An 18,301-nucleotide genomic window follows, 5' to 3' on the forward strand; every position below is an offset into this window, starting at 1 on the left:
TCTGTGTGTGTGTCTCTCTCTCTGTCTATCTTCCTCTCCCTCCCTCTCACTCTCTGTCTCTGTGTGTGTGTGTGTGTCTGTCAGTCTCTCTCTGATCCCCTCCCTCACTCCCTCTCTCTGTTCCTCTCTCTGTCTGTCTGTCTCACTCACACACACACACACACTGTGGTCAACAAGGCGTTTTGCCTTGGGGGGCTCCTCAGAACTTCCCAAGACTTCGGAGGGAAGTTTACAGCCCTCCCTCGGAACGCTTCGGAGGGAAGCTTCTGCAAAGGCGAGTGACAACAAGTCTCCCAGGCTTTAATTTGCCGAGCTGTGCGCACGCGCCTGTTTTCCACGGCGTGGAGCAGCGGCGAGCGATGATTCCAGGGGCCATCCGGGAAGATGAGGAACGCGAGGGGGGACCCTGCCCCCCCCACTGATGGCCCCCGGAATCATCGCTCGCCGCCCAGAATCTCGCTGCTGCTCCACGCCGTGGAAAACAGGTGCGCGCGTACAGCTCGGCAAATTACAGCCTGGGAGACTTGTCATGCCCGGTCTTTTGCAGAAGCTTCCCTCCAAAGCCCGAGAGGAGGGAGGGAAGCAGGCGCCCGGCACACAGAAGAGCCGCATTAAAATGTGCAAAGAGCCGCATTTGGCTCGCGAGCCGCGGCTTGCCGACCACTGGGTTAGGCTAATAATAACTGATAATCATGGTTCTGTAAATTAATAGTAGTAACTATGAGAGGGATCTTGGAGTCCTAGTGGACAACTATTTAAATAGGAGACAGCAGCTGCCAAAAAAGCCAACACAGTTCTAGGCTGCATCAACAGAGGGATAGAATCAAGATCACATGAAGTGTTAATACCACTTTATAAGGCCTTGGTAAGGCCACACTTGAAATACCTTGCATCCAGTTTTGGTCCCCATGGTGTAAAAAAGATGTGGAGACTCTAGAAAGAGTGCAGAGAGGAGCAGCAATGATGATTAGGGGACTGGAGGCTAAAACATATGAAGAACGGTTGCAAGAACTGGGTATGTCTAGTTTAATAGAAAGAAGGACTAGGGGAGACCTGATAGCAATCTTCCAATATCTCAGGGGCTGCCACAAAGAAGAGGGAGTCAAGCTATTCTCCAAAGCACCCCTAAGACAAGACAAGAAGCAATGGGTGGAAACTAATCAAGGAGAGAAGCAACTTAGAACTAAGGAGAAATTTCCTGACAGTTAGAACAATTAATCAATGGAACAACTGGCCTCCAGAAGTTGTGAATGCTCCAACACTGGAAGTTTTTAAGAAGATGTTGGATAACCATTTGTCTGAAGTGGTGTTGGGTTTCCTGCTTAAGCAGGGGGTTTGACTAGATGACCTTCCAACTCTGTTATACTATATTCTATAATCCAGTTTTGGGTTTGTGTGTGGAAGCAGCTATAAACTGTCAAATCCCACTTTTAGCAGGTTGTGTGAACCAAGCCATCATGAACTATCCCAAGTGGAGGAGCAGCTGAACCCAGTTTTCTCCAAAGGTCTTATGAATCTCTGTCCCAGAGATGATCTATGACTTTTCAGAGCATCAACTTATTCCAACAATTTCTGGTGAGTCATTTTTTTTCAGAAACACTTTACTAAAATCTCTGTTAGAATAAAGGTATTTATTTGCTAGATTTATATCACATTCAGGACAGTGGTGGGTTGCAATTCATTTTACTATCGATTTGCTCTTGCGTGTTTGCGCAACGCTTCTGCATAGAAGCGTCCGGGCAGGTGGGTGGAGCCTCCCGCTGCTATCACTACCGGTTCGCCCAATCCGGGGCAAACCGGTAGCAACCCACCTCTGATTCAGGAGCTCAAAGTGGCAAACAGCGAATTCTTCTCTTATTTGCTTGTTTGTTTGTAATTTTTATAAATAACTCAAGGCCTCAAAAATACCTAATACACCTTCATCCTCCTATTTTCCCCACAACCCTATGAGGCTAAGAGAGAGTAATTCGCCCAAAGTCACCCAGCTGGCTTTCACGCCTAAGACAGAACTAGAACTCACAGTCTCCCAGTTCTAGCCTGGTATCTTAACCATTACACTAAACTGGTTGTATTTTTCCTCATAATAGCCCTGTAAGGTACAGTAGGTTGGACAAAGGGTCCCAAAGCCACTCTTGAGGCTTTCATGAGACAAGAGTGACAGGGTAGAATTATATTTGCACAATGTGGTAAGCTTGTGTGGTCTGAAGTTACTTTTTGTGGTTGATTATGTTGTCTCACTGGAGAAGAGCCTAATGCTGGGAACGATGGAGGGCAAAAGAAGAAGGGGACGACAATTTAAAGATGCTTGCTCCTGGGGAGGAAAACTATGGCAAATCTAGACAACATATTAAAAAGCTGAGACATCCCCCTGCCAACAAAAGTGTGTATAGTTAAGGCTATGTTTTTCCCAGTTGCAATGAAAGTTTGGACCATAAGAAAGGCTGAGCGCCAAAGAATGGAGGCCTTTGAACTCTGGTGCTGGAGAAGACTCCTGCGAGTCCCTTGGACTGCAAGGCGATCCAACCGGTCAGTCCTAGAGGACACCAACCCTGATTGCTCTTTAGAAGGCCAGATCCTGAAGAGGAAACTCAAATACTTTGGCCACCTAATGAGAAGGGAGGACTCGCTGGAGAAGAGCCTCATGCTGGGAACGATTGAGGGCAAAAGAAGAAGGGGACGGGAGAGAATGAGGTGGCTGGATGGAGTCACCGAAGCAGTAGGCGTGAGCTTAAATGGACTCCAGAGGATGGCAGAGGACAGGAAGGCCTGGAGGAACGTTGTCCATGGGGTCGTGACCGCAGGATTAACGCCTGCTTTAGCACCCAGTACAAACGCAGGAAATGGATTAATTCACTAATCTGTACAGGTGATCCTCAAGTTACGACCACAATTGAGCCCAAAATTTATGTTGTTAAGTGAGCTTGCCCCATTTTGCAGCTTTTCTTGCCACAGTTGTTAAGTGAATCATTGCATTTGTTAAGTTAGTAACACGGTTGTTAAGTGAATCGTGTTTCCCCATTGACTTTGCTTGTCAGAAGGTTGCAAAAGGGATCACATGACCCTGCATCCGTCATAAATATGAACCAGTTGCCAAGCATCTGAATTTTGATCATGCGACCATGGGGATGAGTCATAAGTGTGAAAAATGGTCATCAGTCACTTTTTCAGTGCTGCTGTAACTTTGAATGGTCACTAAATGAATGGTTGTAAGTCGAGGACTACCTGTCTTTTGCTGGATGGCATCCATTATGCATTGGAAGACAGAGAAATGTTAAAGATACTTAGATCTTGGGGAAAATGTTTAAAAGGAAAATAAACTTTTAAAAATCCAGCTTTGAAAGTACAGGTAGTTGTCAATTTTACAACCATTGGTTTACTGACTCTTCAAAGTTACGATAAACTGATTTTACGACCAGTCCTTGGACTCACTGTCATCATGGGGAAAAAAAAATGTAAAAGGAAAAAGGCGAGAGCTGAGGTCAGGCTGAGCTAGTTGCTGCCTCACCGTGGATGACTCTGCTTAACTGTTTAAAAAAGCCTCTAAAAAAGCGCCCTCTACTATGAGGCAGAAGAACTGCATGCCTCATCTAGTCTGACTTTAGGCGTTTTATGATCACTCGAGCAGAGTTAAGCAAGGGTTAAAAGCCTAAAAATTCCTGACCTAGGTGAGGCACACAGTTCTCCTGCCTCATAGTAGGAGGTGCTTGTTTGGGCGGGGTTTCTTCAGAGGACCCGAGGCAAGAGCAGAGTTGAAATCCTCTCTGAAACAGCTGGAAAAGATGCGTGTGGGTCGGAGGGAGGGGAAAGAATTCAAACTTCAAACTTCAAAGTGTAGTTTGATTGCAGGCAGAGCTATGTTGCCTTTTCAAACCTGTAACCAGTGAAACTGGGCTGGATCCTTCCGGGGCTGGGGGAAAGTGTGTGTAGTCCAATCCAACTTGTGTGTGTGTGTGTGTGTGTTTGAGAGAGGGGGGAGAGAGGGAGGAAGGAGGGAAAGGGAGAAGAAAAAGAAACAAGGAATCTTCTTTCGCAAAGGAGAAAAACAAATGCTGTCGCTTTAAATCGGAACTGAGCATGCCTGGCTGTGGAATTCTGGGCGTTGAAGTCCACAAGTCTAAAAAAATTTGAAACCCACCACTGGGTCAGTGCCTCACCAGCCATAAACCTCACCGCACATCACTGCTTTCAACCAGTATAGGTATACGATGGTTGCAGAGTCTCAGGGTCACGTGATGCCATTTGCGATCTCTGTAACAAACTTCCAACAAGCAATGTCAATGGGGGAAGCCAGTTTCGCTTAATGACTGCGTGCTGCACTTAACCATCACAGTGATTTGCTTAATGACCATGGCAAAGAAGGTTGTAAAATTGGGCACAGTTTACTTAATAACTGCCTTGCTTAGCAATAGAAGTTCCAGTCCAGATTGCGGTCATCAATCGAGGATTACCTGTAATAATTTTAAAGAACTTGAACACGTACAGATATCATACAATGTTGGGTATTTATATGGGGCAGGAACAGAATATCCTGGAAAAGGACATTTTTTGATGCTAGGCATGCTGAAAAAAACCCAAAATCCAATTCTAATTAATGTTACCAATTTTTTTAAAAAAGTATGTTCAGAGGTTTGTGAGTGCAGCAGTCTCATTGGGGTGTTTTCTGTCCAATTGTGCTTTATTTTATCTCATTTTTAATGTAAACTTGCTAAAGCCTTTTACATTACATTAAACAATCTTGGGCGGTTTAGTTTGCCATCGGTTATTTGAGTTATTTTTCTTTTAATTCTTCATTTGCTGTAAACTACATTGAAAATAACTGATTACAGCCGGGTATACATTCAAGGGTCACACTATCTGTATACAGCCCTTTAAACAGCCATAATTTACAGTACAGGACCGTGATGGCGAACCTTTGGCATGCATGCCACAGGGGCGCACGCAGAGCCCTCTCTGTGGGCACGTGAGCTGTCGCCCAGCTCAACTCCACCGCGCATGCGTGTGCACCTCCCACGGGCCAACTGATTTTTGGGTCTCTGCCATGCATGCGGGAGATGCATATGCGTGCACGGGGGCGGGGCTGCACATGCTTGAGGACAGGGGAAGCACTGTGGGTGTGGCATTCCCCCCTCCCATGCTCCGATTTTGGTCCAAGGAGGATTCAGTATGCCAGGTTAAGTGCAGGGCCCACACGGAGGCTCTGGGAGGGCATAAAACGGGCCTCCCAAAAGTCCAGAAAAAGGCCTTTTTCCAGCCTCCGGAGAGCCTCCAGAGCCTCGGGAGGCTGTTTTCGCCCTCCCAGAGACTCAAGGAAAGCCTCCAAAACCTGGGGAGGGTGATAACGCAACCCCCCCCCCCCCGGTGTTGCAGGACACTGAGTACGCCGCACAGGGGGGGTCACGCACATATGCAGGGAGGGGAGGTCGTGCACATGCGCAGAGGGGAGGGGCGCATTGTATTATGGGTGTGGGCACACACACGTGCTATCACGCATGTGTGCACGATTTCGGCACGTGAAGACAGAAAGGTTAGCCACCACTGGTATAGGACATACAACTACAAATATGTATTTAAATATCTCGGTAAAATCAGTGGGGGTAAAATTGCTGGATTATCGATGGTGTTTCAGAAATGCTGAGTTTTCTCTTGGTTTACTGTTCTATTACTAATGACCCTGGCTGATTCCAAGAAAACACCGCCCTAATCCGCTATTTCTAAAACCTGGCAACTTTTAAGACATGTGGACTTCTGGGAGTTAAATACTGGATGTTGAAATCTGTATGTCTTAAAAGTTGTCATGTTTCAGAAACGCTGCCCTAATCCAACAATACCAGCTGCTCCGTTTTCAATACAGGTCATCCTTGATTTACAACTATAATGGACCCCAGAATTTCAGCCGTAAGTCATGACAGCTGTAAATTGGGGCACCCATTGTTGTGGCCTATCAGCAGCCTGCGAGGAGGTTGGGGAGGAACCTGGGCCAGTCCTGGAGTCTGGGGAAGGCTCTGATGAGGGCTCTGTGTCGGAGGAAGAGATGGGGCCAGGGCCGTCTGACAGTTAGCTGCCTTCGGAGTCAGACATTAGTGAGGCAGACGAACAGCTGGAGACTGTTCCCAGTGTGCGCATGCACAGAGTTGCCAGACGAAGGGAACAGTTAAGGAACAGGGGTCGACTTGGGAGTAAGGCCACAAGTGGACAATGAATGGCCCCTTCTAGAGGAAATAAAAGAGGAGCGAAAGGGGAGTGGAGTTTGCAGGAGACAAGTAGTTTGCTTAATTGGTCCGTGACACACGGAGACTCCTTGCCAAGTTTTGCAGATATCGGCCTGGCAGCTCTCCAAGCCAGATAAGGTCTGTGACTGTAAATCCTCCCTTGAAAGACTTTGCTGGATGTGAATGAGAATTCACTGTAAATTAATAAAAGGGATTTTGTCGGGACAAGGAGTTTGCTTCATGCTCTTGAGAAGCCTCGGTCAGAACAACCATGTGACCAGATGTGATTTTATGACTTTTTTGTTTGTTAAGCAAACATGGTAGTCCTTAAGTAAATCCATGTATCCCTATGGGTGTTTTTTCATTACAATCAGCCAAAAGGCCAGAAATTGGCGAAAAATGTTGTAAATTTCAGTCATGTGGCCATAGCATGCTGCAACCAGCTCTAAAAGTTAGCTGGTTGCCAAGCACCCAAAATGCAGTCATGTGACCATAAGATATGTACAATTGTCTGAAGTCTGGAACCAGGTCGTAAGTGGTTTTTGGAAGGTCTGTCATAACCTTGAACAGTCGCTAAATGACCAGTTGTTAAAGAAGAACTACTGATCATACTTGATTGACATTGGACCACAACTGAGGTCAACATTTCCATTGATAAGGTGGTTAAGTGAATTTTGCCCCATGTTATGACCTTTCTCGCCACAGTTGCTAAGTGAATCACTACAGTTGTAAAGTTAATAACACGGTTGTTAAGTGAATCTGGCTTCCCCATTGACTTTGTCAGAAAGTCTCAAAAGATGATCACGTGACCCCAGGACACTGCGACCGTCATAAATACATGCCCGTGGCCAAACATCCAAATTTTGATCATGTGACCATGGGGATACTGCAAAGGTCGTAATTGTGAAAAATGGTCATAAGCAGTGGTGGGTTTCAAATTTTTTAGAACCTCTTCTGTAGGTGTGGCCTGCTTTGTGGGCGTGGCTTGCTGGCCATGTGACTGGGTGGGCGTGGCCAACTTGTAAAATGGGGTGAAACTCACGACGCTCTTGCTTAGCGACCAAAATGTTGGCTCAGGAACTCTGGCATTTGAAGCACGCAAGTCTTAAAGCTGTCAAGTTACAAAACCCTTGCACGCATAACCCTTTAGAAAAAGAAAAACCCAGGGGTGTTCAAACTTGACAGCTTTAAGACTTGTGGACTTCAACTCCCAGAATTCCTCCTCCAGTCATGTTGGCTCAGGAACTCTGCCATTGAAGTGTGCAAGTCCTAAAGCTGTCAAGTTACAAGACCCTTGCACCCCTAACCCTTTAGAAAAAAAAACCCCAGGGGTGTTCAAACTTGACAGCTTTAAGACTTGTGGACTTCAACTCCCAGAATTCCTCCTCTCGCTCTTCATCTTGATGATGTACGGATGGGCAGGGGCAGGGAGCTAGAACCGGTTCTAAACGGCACTGTAGATTTGTGGAACCTCTTCTATAGAAGAGGTTAGAACTGGCAGCAACCCACCCCTGGTCATAAGTCATTTTTAGTAGCATTGTAACTGCGAATGGTCACTAGAATAGAATAGAATAGAATAGAATAGAATAGAATAGAATAGAATAGAATAGTTGGAAGGGACCTTGGAGGTCTTTTAGTCCAATCCCCTGCTTAGGCAGGAAACCCTACACCACTTCAGACAAATGGTTATCTAACATAAATGGTTACAAATGGTTATCCAACATCAACATAAGTTAAAAACTTCCAGTGTTGGAGCATTAACAACTTCTGGAGGCAAGTTGTTCCACTGATTAATTGTTCTGTCAGGAAATTTCTGACTCCGTTGTTACATCGTCTATCCCCCACAGCTCCAAACTTAAACTGTGTTCTGTGGACCACACCCCATTCCTAAGAGGTCCTTAAAGGGCGCATGCATAAGCGCACCAACACGCCTACCGTCCCTATCCTACTGCCCCCATTTATTTGCATTCATTTCTTTCATTCATGTCCATGTCTATAGTTATACCTGCTATCTTGTACATGTTTGACAAACTAATAAATGCAAATATATATGTGGTACATAACGGGCTGAATTTATATTAGCCGGACTAAAAAGTGGCTGTGTTATTTGCTGTTCAAGGTATGCTGAGGAACCCCAGGCAATGGCTTAGAAGGTTGTGCGAATCGGGCCATTGTATCAAGCGACAAGAGTGCGTCTCCGTTTGTACATTTCCAATTGATTAACCAGACTTCTTCAGAGTTTCCTCTTACGAGTTGTAAGTTTTTGCAGCTTGTCCGAATGAATAACAGCAAGGAGGTGTTTTCTCTCCTTTCCACTTTTGATCACAGCCACGCACGGACGCCTGCTCTCCCTGATAGATTCCTGAGTGGCTGACGGATCCACTATCCTTGGAGAGCAAGAGAGCTAGATTCCCTGGAGAAAAATGTGTGTTTACAAGAGCTGGAAAGGAAACTGATGCAACCACCAGCCTCCGGTTACATGTGAGCTGATGGCAGAGCACCAGAAGGGCTATGAGAGTCTAGCAGAGGTCAGGCCACCCTCCGCTCTCTTGACCCCACCAGGTAAGATAAGAAGCCCTAAGCCGCTTCTCCTGTTCCTATGTTCAGCAAAATCCAGGATTTCCTGATATAGGGATAAAATCAAGGAATTTGTTCTGGTTATGGAACCAAGTTTTTTTTTTATTTTTATGAGTGACCTCAAATATGAAAATACAACCCTTATTTTTCCCAACCGCTTGCTGGAGGACACCAGGATTTAAAATTTGGACTGAATCCAGAGAAACCCAAGTTTAAACCCTCAAAAAAGCGCATTGAGCTTTTAATCTAAATAGCCATTGGTTCTATGTATAAAATAGCTTTACACCATGTTGTTGTTGTTAGTTGCAAAGTCATGTCTGACCCATCGCGACCCCATGGACAACGTTCTTCCAGGCCTTCCTGTCCTCTACCATCCTCTGGAGTCCATTTAAGTTCACATCTACTGCTTCATTGACTCCATCCAGCCACCTCATTCTCTGTCGTCCCCTTGTTCTTCTTTTGCCTTCCATCTTTCCCAGCATTAGGCTCTTCTCCAGTGAGTCCTTCCTTCTCATTAAGTGGACAAAGTGTTTGAGTTTCATCTTCAGGATCTGGGCTTCTAAAGAGCAGTCAGGGTTGATCTCCTCTAGGACTGACCAGTTGGATCACCTTGCAGTCCAAGGGACTCGCAGGAGTCTTCTCCAGCACCATAGTTCAAAGGCCTCCATTCTTTGGCGCTCAGCCTTTCTTATGGTCCAACCTTCACAGACTTATCTTTGCAACTGGGAAAACCATAGCCTTAACTATACGCACTTTTGTTGGCAGGGTGAAGTCTCTGCTTTTTAGTATGCTGTCTAGATTTGCGATTGCTTTCCTCCCCAGAAGCAAGTGTCTTTTAATTTCTTGGCTACAGTCCCCATCTGCGGTGATGTTGGAGACCAGGAAAATAAAATCTATCCCTACCCACATTTCTTCCCAAACTATTTGCCAGGAATTGAGAGGGCCGGATGCCATTATCTTAGTTTTCTTAATGTTGAGTTTCAAGCCAACTTTTGCACTCTCCTCCTTCACCCGCATCAAAGAGGCTCTTTAGTTCTCTTGTATGTATGGAACCATAAACCATAAACCTTCACCAAGACTGCCTCAGAACCGCTTTTTAAAGTTGTCAAATTTCTATTTGTGTCATCAGTGATAACATTTACCCACCCTGCCTTTTTATTCATCCATCCATCCATCCATCCATCCATCCATCCATCCATCCATCCATCCATCCATCCATCCATCCATCCATCTAGTTATCCAGCAGCCGAGAGAAAAAACAACCACAAAAAATTACCAATAGAAATATAACACAAATATTTCAATAAAACTAATTCATAGGGCGATAATGATCAACAGGGTGGGATGAGTGACACAAACTGGGTCGCGCAAACTGACACTCCTTAATGGACAGATCCTATGACAGTGATGGCGAACCTATGGCACACGTTTGTCAGGGCCATTTGTCAGGGCACGCAAGGCATTGCCCTGTCAGCTGGCCAGTGTGCTTGCACGCACTGGCCAGCTGAGTTCACCCTTTTTTAAAGCCATTTTTCGCCCTCCCCAGGCTCCAGAGGCTTTATAGGAGCCTATGGAGGGCTAAAAGAGCCCCCCCTCGAGGCCCTCCAGAGGCTTCATGAGCTTCTCTGAAGCCTCCAGAGCGCAAAAAACTGCCCCTACGGGCAAACCGGAAGTTCGGAAACGGACTTCCGGTTTGCTCGAAGGGTCATTTTGACTGCTCCGGAGGCTTCAGGGAAGCCTCTTGAAGGTCCCTGAAGCCTCCAGAGGGCTTCTGGGGGGGGGGGAGGCTGTTTTCGCCCTCCTCATGCTCCTATAAAGCCTCTGGAGCCTGGGGAGGGCAAAAAAAGCATGCAAAACTGGGGGGGGCGCCTATAGTGCACGCATGCGCACTGGGGGGATCGCGCATTGCATTATGGGTGCGGCACGCCTCCACACGACCCCCCTGCGCTCCCCCCACTTATGGCATGCGAGCCAAAAAAGGTTTGCCATCGCTGTCCTATGACATCCCTCCTCTGTTGGATCTGATGGGGCAGTTAGACGGGATCAAGGAGTGATGGCCCTGGTCCCCATGCTTTTTTCAAGTGTCTTCTCCTTTTCTTAGGGATGTGCCTCCAGAGGTTGCGGGTGCTTCAACAGTGCAGGTTTTTAAGAAGAGATTAGACAACTATTTGTTTGAAATGGTATAGAACAGGGGTGTCAAACTCAAGACCCGGAGGCTGGATCCGGCCCAATGGGTACCGTATTTTTCAGAGTATAAGATCTTTTTCCTTCAAAAAAGAGGCTGAAAATCTGGGTGCATCTTATACACTGAATACAGCATTTTTTTGACTCCTGAAACCCCGCCCCTTCACCAAAATGGCCATGCATAGCTTGTAGGAGGCTTTCAGAGAGCTCCTGGAAGCTGGGGAGGGCAGAAATGGGGAAAAAACTAGCTGTTTTTTGCTCAATTTTGCCTCTCCAGCTCCCAGGAGCACTCTATAAGCTTCCTAATGCCCCCCCCCCCTTTTTTTCTGACAAAAAATGGGCCCGTTTTTGCAAAAACGGGCCGTTTTTTGCTCATTCCCCCCCCCGCAGGAACACTCTACAAGCCTCCTAAGGGCTATTCATGCCCCCCTTTTTTTTTACATAAACGGGCCCGTTTTCGTGAAAAAAAGAGGTGGTTTTGGGGAGGTTTGCAGAGTGCAAAAACTTTTTTTTTAAATTTGCCTCTTCAAATCCTTGCTCCATCTTATACTCCGGTGTGTCTTATACGCCAAAAAATATGGTACTTAGACCTCGCCCACGGGGCCGCCCTGGAAACAGCAAAAGACAGCCCGCAGTGGGCTGCATGTGGCCCTCCTGAGCTCCATTTTTGCTGGCAGAGGGTTGCAAGAGGTCATCGCAGCCCAAAACAGAGCTCGGAAGCCTGTTTTTGTGGGCGGAACACTTGGGCCTCCATAGGTGCCCCTGACACGAGTGACGTCGAGCTAGTCACGCTCACCCTGCCCCCCCCCTCCCCTGTGGCAAACACAACCCTGATGTGGCCATCAATGAAATTGAGTTTGACACCCCGCTCCCCCGCCTTAAGGCAATGACCCTTTTGGGCACCAAAGACCACTTCTGTGGAGAAGGGTTTTTTTCATGGTCCGGAGATGGCATGGATTTGCGTGATGCCTCCATCCTGTGGATGGGGCTTTACTTGTTTGCGTGGCCCACTTCTTGGTATGTTGTGGATCTGTGCCAGTCCACAGACCAGGGATGGGGACCCCTGGTTATAAAGCGAGAGCGACCTGTTTTAGGGTAAACTGTTATGTCCAAATTCTCTAAGCCAGTGTTTCTCAATCTTGGCAACTTTAAGATGTGTGTACGTCAACTTCAATTGGGACGTGGTGGCTCAGTGACTAAGACGCTGAGTTTGTCAATCAGAAGGTCAGCAGTTCGGTGGTTTGAATCCCTAGTGCCGCGTAACAGAGTGAGCTCCCGTTACATGTCTCAGCTTCTGCCAACCTAGCAGTTCGAAAGCACATGAAAATGCAAGTCAAAAAATAGAGACCACCTTTGGTGGGAAGGTAACAGCGTTCTGTGTGCGTTCAGCATTTAGTCATGCTGACCACATGACCACGGAGACATCTTCAGACAGCGCTGGCTCTTCGGCTTTGAAACGGAGATGAGCACTGTCCCCTAGAGTCGGGAACAACTAGCACATATGTGCGAGGGGAACCTTTACTTTTACCTTTACTTCAACTCCCAAAATTCGCCAGCGAGTACGGCTGGTTGGGGAATCCTGGGAGTTGAAATACACGCGTCTTAAAAGTTGATAAGTGTTTCTCAACACTTATCTGAACTATAGCTTCATGATTATCCAGTCCCAGCTAATATCCTGAAATGGCTTCCTCTAGTGGTGAATGGCATGTGGCATAACATATTGTAAAAAACACCCTGCCAATTACTCCCCTGACTGGTACTGTAGGATGTAGAATCCCCAGGAGACCGATTGGTATGAAGAGCCCAGACAGAATCATGTGCCAAAGACAACTATGTTTTTTTTCAGAATTAGCTTCTCAATTTCCCCGGGGTGGAAGAAACCCAGCTTCTACCACCAACGCAAGAGACAGAATGGGCATCCATGGGCGCTGTCGTGTTGATGGAAGGGTCTGGTTTTCTTCCTGTGCTGGGGGGGAAGACGGTTATTGGAAAGGGCAAAGCTGGGGACCAACCGGATAGTGGACTATTCAGGCCTGAGGATATCCACATTCGAAAAGAGGATGCAGACTGATGTATTTTGGCCCGGCTGAATTGTTGCAAATTTAGGAATACGGTGATATAATTAAAGTGGAAATGCAGGGCGGTAATCTCACCCCAGTGGGAAAAAGTGTTTCTGAATCGGCTTTATGCCTGCTTTTGAATGCCTTCCCAGGGACCGAGCATCGGAATTCCCAGTGCTTGCTTTGTTAAGCCGAATATTTCCCATTTCATCATCCCCTGAGTAATCAGAAACCCCAACTATAAATACAGGATTAACTGTCTGTTTCTAAATTGAATGGATGTTTTCTTGCCAGTTAACCTTACCAAGCATTGAAGAAAAACATAAATGCTGATTACAAAATTTCCCTGTGCAAAATTGAAGACTTCCTCTCCTATTGGAGACCTGTCCAATTGTTAAGATTTGGAGGGGGGGAGGGTTGAGAGAGAAGGGTGTCCTTTAAAAGATTGCCCAAAATGTTTCCAAATCACTCACCTGAATGCTGGAGATGCAGCTAGAAACAAGGAACCTTCTACCATATGTGGTCGACCTGTACCAAAGCCAGAAAGTATTGGCTTAGAATAAAGGAATGGCTGGAACAAATTACAGAACAAAAGATCGAACTGAAACCGGAACTATTCTTATTGGGCATATTGGGTGAAAAAATGTGTTAAAAATTCAATATATAATGTTACATATACTAACTGCAACTGGAATGTAATTTGCTCAAAATTGGAAACAGAATAATATCCCTTCAGATGCAATGATAATGAGAAAGGTACTTGTGTGTGCAGAGATGGATAGGTTGACCATGGAACTGAAAGACAGAGAAGAATCAGAGTATTATAAAGTGTGGAGTAAATGGTATTACAACCCCTGGTATGCCTAAATATGGGAGGGAGCTCACTACTTCCCCTTTCTGTCCTTCGGCTCATTTCAGAGGACCATCCAGGCAGAAAACCATATTTTTATTTTTAATGTTGCCTTTTTATATTTGTGTTTTATTTGTGCTGATCAATAAATAAAGAGAGACTAGTATAGATATATTACAGAGCTAAATAGCTTGAAATAGATCTATACTAGTCTCCCTTTATTTATTTATCAGCACAAATATAACACACACACACACACACACACACACACACACACATATAAAGATGCAACAGGTGTCTATGGAGATAACCATCCACATCATGGTTGTATTAGAATATAGAATAACAGAATTGGAAGGGACCTTGGAGGTCTTCTAGTCCAACCCCCTGCCTAGGCAGGAAACCCTATACCATTTCAGACAAATGGCTATCCAACATCTTCTTAAAAACTTCCAGTGTTGGGGCATTCACAACTTCTGGAGGCAACTTCTGTTCCACTGATCAATTGTTCTAACTGTCAGGAAATTTCTCCTTAGTTCTAAGTTGCTTCCCTCCTTGATTAGTTTCCACTCATTGCTTCTTGTTCTACCCTCAGGTGCTTTGGAGAACAGCTTGACTCCCTCTTCTTTGTGGCAACCCCTGAGATAGTGGAACACTGCTATTATGTCTCCCCTAGTCCTTCTATTCATTAAAGTAGACATACCCAGTTCCTGCTTGGTTGTCCCAAGGGTGTTTTTCCAAAAGGCAACTGAACTTTCTTCAGTTTTTCGCTTTCCATCCAAGAAGTCTCTCCAGTTCAATTCAAGGGGACAAAAAAACAAGTAAGCCCCCGCTGCCTTTTGGAAAAAGCACTTTTGAGATACAACAATAATAATAATAATAATAATAATAATAATAATAATAATAATAATAATAATAATAATAATAATAATAAAAAAAAAAATTTGAATTTATTAGCCGCTCCCTTTCCAGGCAGGACTCGGGGCGGCGTACACTAAGACATATATAAACATACATATATACAAAGACATACATGCACGGAGGAGGTAATAGATTAAAACATTTAGACAAATTAAAACCATTAACATACCCCGTTTAATAAAAACCCAATATACAATAAAAATTTTAAAATTTAAAAAAGACAGTCAGGAGGAATATGAAAAAATTACGGTTGAGCCAGGCCAGATAATTGAAAGAGGTGGGTCTTCAACTGTACACGGAAGGAGCGGAGATCGGAAATAATCCTGATGTCACGGGGGAGGTCATTCCACAGGGATGGGCCCATCACAGAGAAGGCTCTGCTCCTGGGTGTCGCCCCCCGACACTGTTTGGCGGACGGCACCCGGAGAAGTCCCTCTCTGTGTGAGCGAATTGGTCGTAGGGATGTGTGGGGCAGGATGCGATCCTGCATGTAACTAGGTCCTATGCCATGAAGCGCTTTAAAGATCATCATCAAAACCTTGAAACGCACTCGGTAGACCACAGGAAGCCAGTGCAGCTCGCGCAGGAGAGGTGTTACAGGGGAGTATCTAGTCCTCCCCATAATCACCCGCGCGGCCGCGTTCTGGACCAACTGTAGTCTCCGAGTGCATCTCAAGGGAAGCCCCATGTAGAGAGCATTGCAGTAGTCCAGGCGAGACGTCACTAGCGCATGGGTGACTGTGCGTAGGGCATCCCGGTCCAATAAGGGGCGCAATTGGCGCATCAGGCGGACCTGATGGAACGCCCCCCTTGCCACGGCTGTTACATGGTCATCCATGGACAGCCGGGCGTCTAGGAGGACGCCCAAATTGCGCACCTGTTCCATGGGGGCTAGTTGCACGCCCCCAATGGCCAGGGATGGAAGCACCTGGTTGAACCGGGGGGCCGGAAGCCACAGCCACTCCGTCTTGGAAGGGTTGAGTTTTAGTCGGTTGCCATCCATCCAGACCCGTACGGCCTCCAAACACCGGGACATCATTTCGACGGCCTCATTGGGGTGGTTCGGGGTGGAAATGTATAGCTGAGTATCATCAGCATACAGATGATATCCCACCCCAAAACCACGGATGATCTCGCCCAGCGGTTTCATGTATGTGTTGAACAGGAGAGGCGAGAGCACCGATCCCTGTGGCACTCCACATGTGAGTGACCTCCGGGTCGAACTCTGCTCCCCTGCCAACACACGTTGCGTCCGGTCAGAGAGGTAGGAGCCAAACCACCGTAAGACGGTGCCCCTGACTCCCAGCCCCTCTAGCCGGTGCAACAGGATACCATGGTCGATGGTATCGAACGCCGCCGAGAGATCTAATAGGACCAGGATAGAGGAACAACCCCTATCTCTGGCCCTCCAGAGATCATCAACCAATGCGACCAAGGCCGTCTCCGTGCTGTGCCCGGGTCGGAAGCCGGACTGGCGCGGGTCTAGATAATCATTTTCCTCCAGGTGACGTGGGAACTGCTGTACCACCACACTCTCTACAACCTTCGCTAAAAAAGGAAGGTTGGAGACAGGACGATAATTGGCTAGGTCCGTTGGGTCCAGGGAAGGCTTCTTGAGCAGGGGCCTCACCACCGCCTCTTTCAAGGCGGCCGGTAGAGACCCCTCACCCAACGAGGCGTTCACTAGGCCCAGGAGCCAGTCGCACGTAACCTCCCAGGATGCCAGTACAAGCCAGGAGGGACACGGGTCCAATAAACATGTGGTGGGTCGCAGACGTCCACGCAACCTGTCCAAATCCTCGATGGCAACCGAGTCAAACTCCTCCCAAAGCGGTCCCTCAAGACTCGCCACGGGCGTCTCTACTGGACCACTGAAAGGGGCCCATCCCATCCGGATTTGAGCGACTTTGTCCTGTAGATATTTCCCAAACTCCTCTGCTCTGCCCTGTAAAGGGGCTTCCCGCGGTCTCTCAAACAAGAGGGAGCGAGTCACCCGAAACAGGGCGGCAGGGCGGTTATCTGCGGACGCAATAAGAGCGGCACAATATACACCCAAAAAATGTGGAATTTTTTGGGGGGGACTTTGATGTTATATATGTTGATGGCAGCAAGATTACTTTGTGCTTTAAAGTAGAAGGACACTTTGATTCCCACAGTGGATGAATAGCTGCAAATGTTGAAGGAGTCAGCAGAGATTGCTAAATTGACTGATCTAGTTAAAGAAAAGAACACAATTAATGTTGTTTCTACCTGTAAACTGCTTTTGGATTTTGGGTTTGAGGTGGGGGGAAAATTAAACTTTGATTTTGGGTTTTGAAGATTAGGTAGGTTTGTTGTTACAGAAAGGGATCTTGGAGTCTTAGTGCACAACCAACTAAATATGAGCCAGCAGTGTGCAGCGGCAGCCAAAAAAGCCAATGCAATCCTAAACTGCATTAACAGAGGGATACAATCAAGATCAAGGGAGGTCCTAATACCACTCTATAAAGCCTGAATAAGAGCACACCTAGAGTACTGCATCTAGTTTTGGTCACCACACTATTAAAAAGATGTTGAGACTCTAGAAAAAGTGCAGAGAAGAGCAACCAGGATGATTAGGGGACTGGAGACTAAAACATATGAAGAACGGTTGCGGGAACTGGGCATGGCTAGTCTAGTGAAGAGAAGGACCAGGGGAGACATGATAGCAGTCTTCCAATATTTGAGGGGCTGCCACAGAGAGGAGGGGGTCAAGCTATTTTCCAAGGCACCTGAAGGCCAGACAAGGAATAATGCATGGAAACTGAACAAGGAGGGATTAAACCTGGAAATAAGGAGATATTTTCTGATAGTGAGAACAATCAACCAATGGAACAGTTTGCCTTCAGAGGTTATGGGAGCTTCATCACTGGCAGCTTCCAAGAAGAGACTGGACTGCCATCTGTCAGGAATGGTGTAGGGTCTCCTGCTCATGTGGGGTGGGGTGGGGGGTTCGGACTAGATGACCTACAACGTTCCTTCCAACTCTGTTGATCTGTAATTTGAAATGGCTGGTTTACATTATTATACAAAAGTAAAAAGTTGAGGGTTTTATGCTATTATGTTATTCTTCTGCACCAAAAAGGAGTTGGAAGCCAACTCTTTTTCTTTCTTTTTCCCTTCTGCCCTATACTTTTCCCTCCCTTGTTTCTGTATTTTATATTATATTTTGAAAAACTAATAAAAATTTGAAAATTAAAGAGAGAGAGAGATGTAACATATCGTCGTTTCAGCATGCACGAAAAATGTATATCCTGCATCACTCCTAGATGAGAAAATCCAGGAATTGCATTTGATCCCAGTAATCTTAGCATCTTGGAATTTGATAAGGATCCATTATTTTCCCTTGATGTTTTGCCTCTCTCTTTTTAAAATTGTTTTAATTTTATTTTAATACAAACAATCCATCTTCCATTAAACAGTGTGTCATCTGGGTACAAATGTTTTGTGCAATAACAATTAAAATTTACATAGTCATTATT

The sequence above is a fragment of the Natrix helvetica genome (assembly GCF_964273705.1).
Source record: "Natrix helvetica genome assembly, chromosome: 1".
NCBI lineage: Eukaryota > Metazoa > Chordata > Lepidosauria > Squamata > Natricidae > Natrix > Natrix helvetica.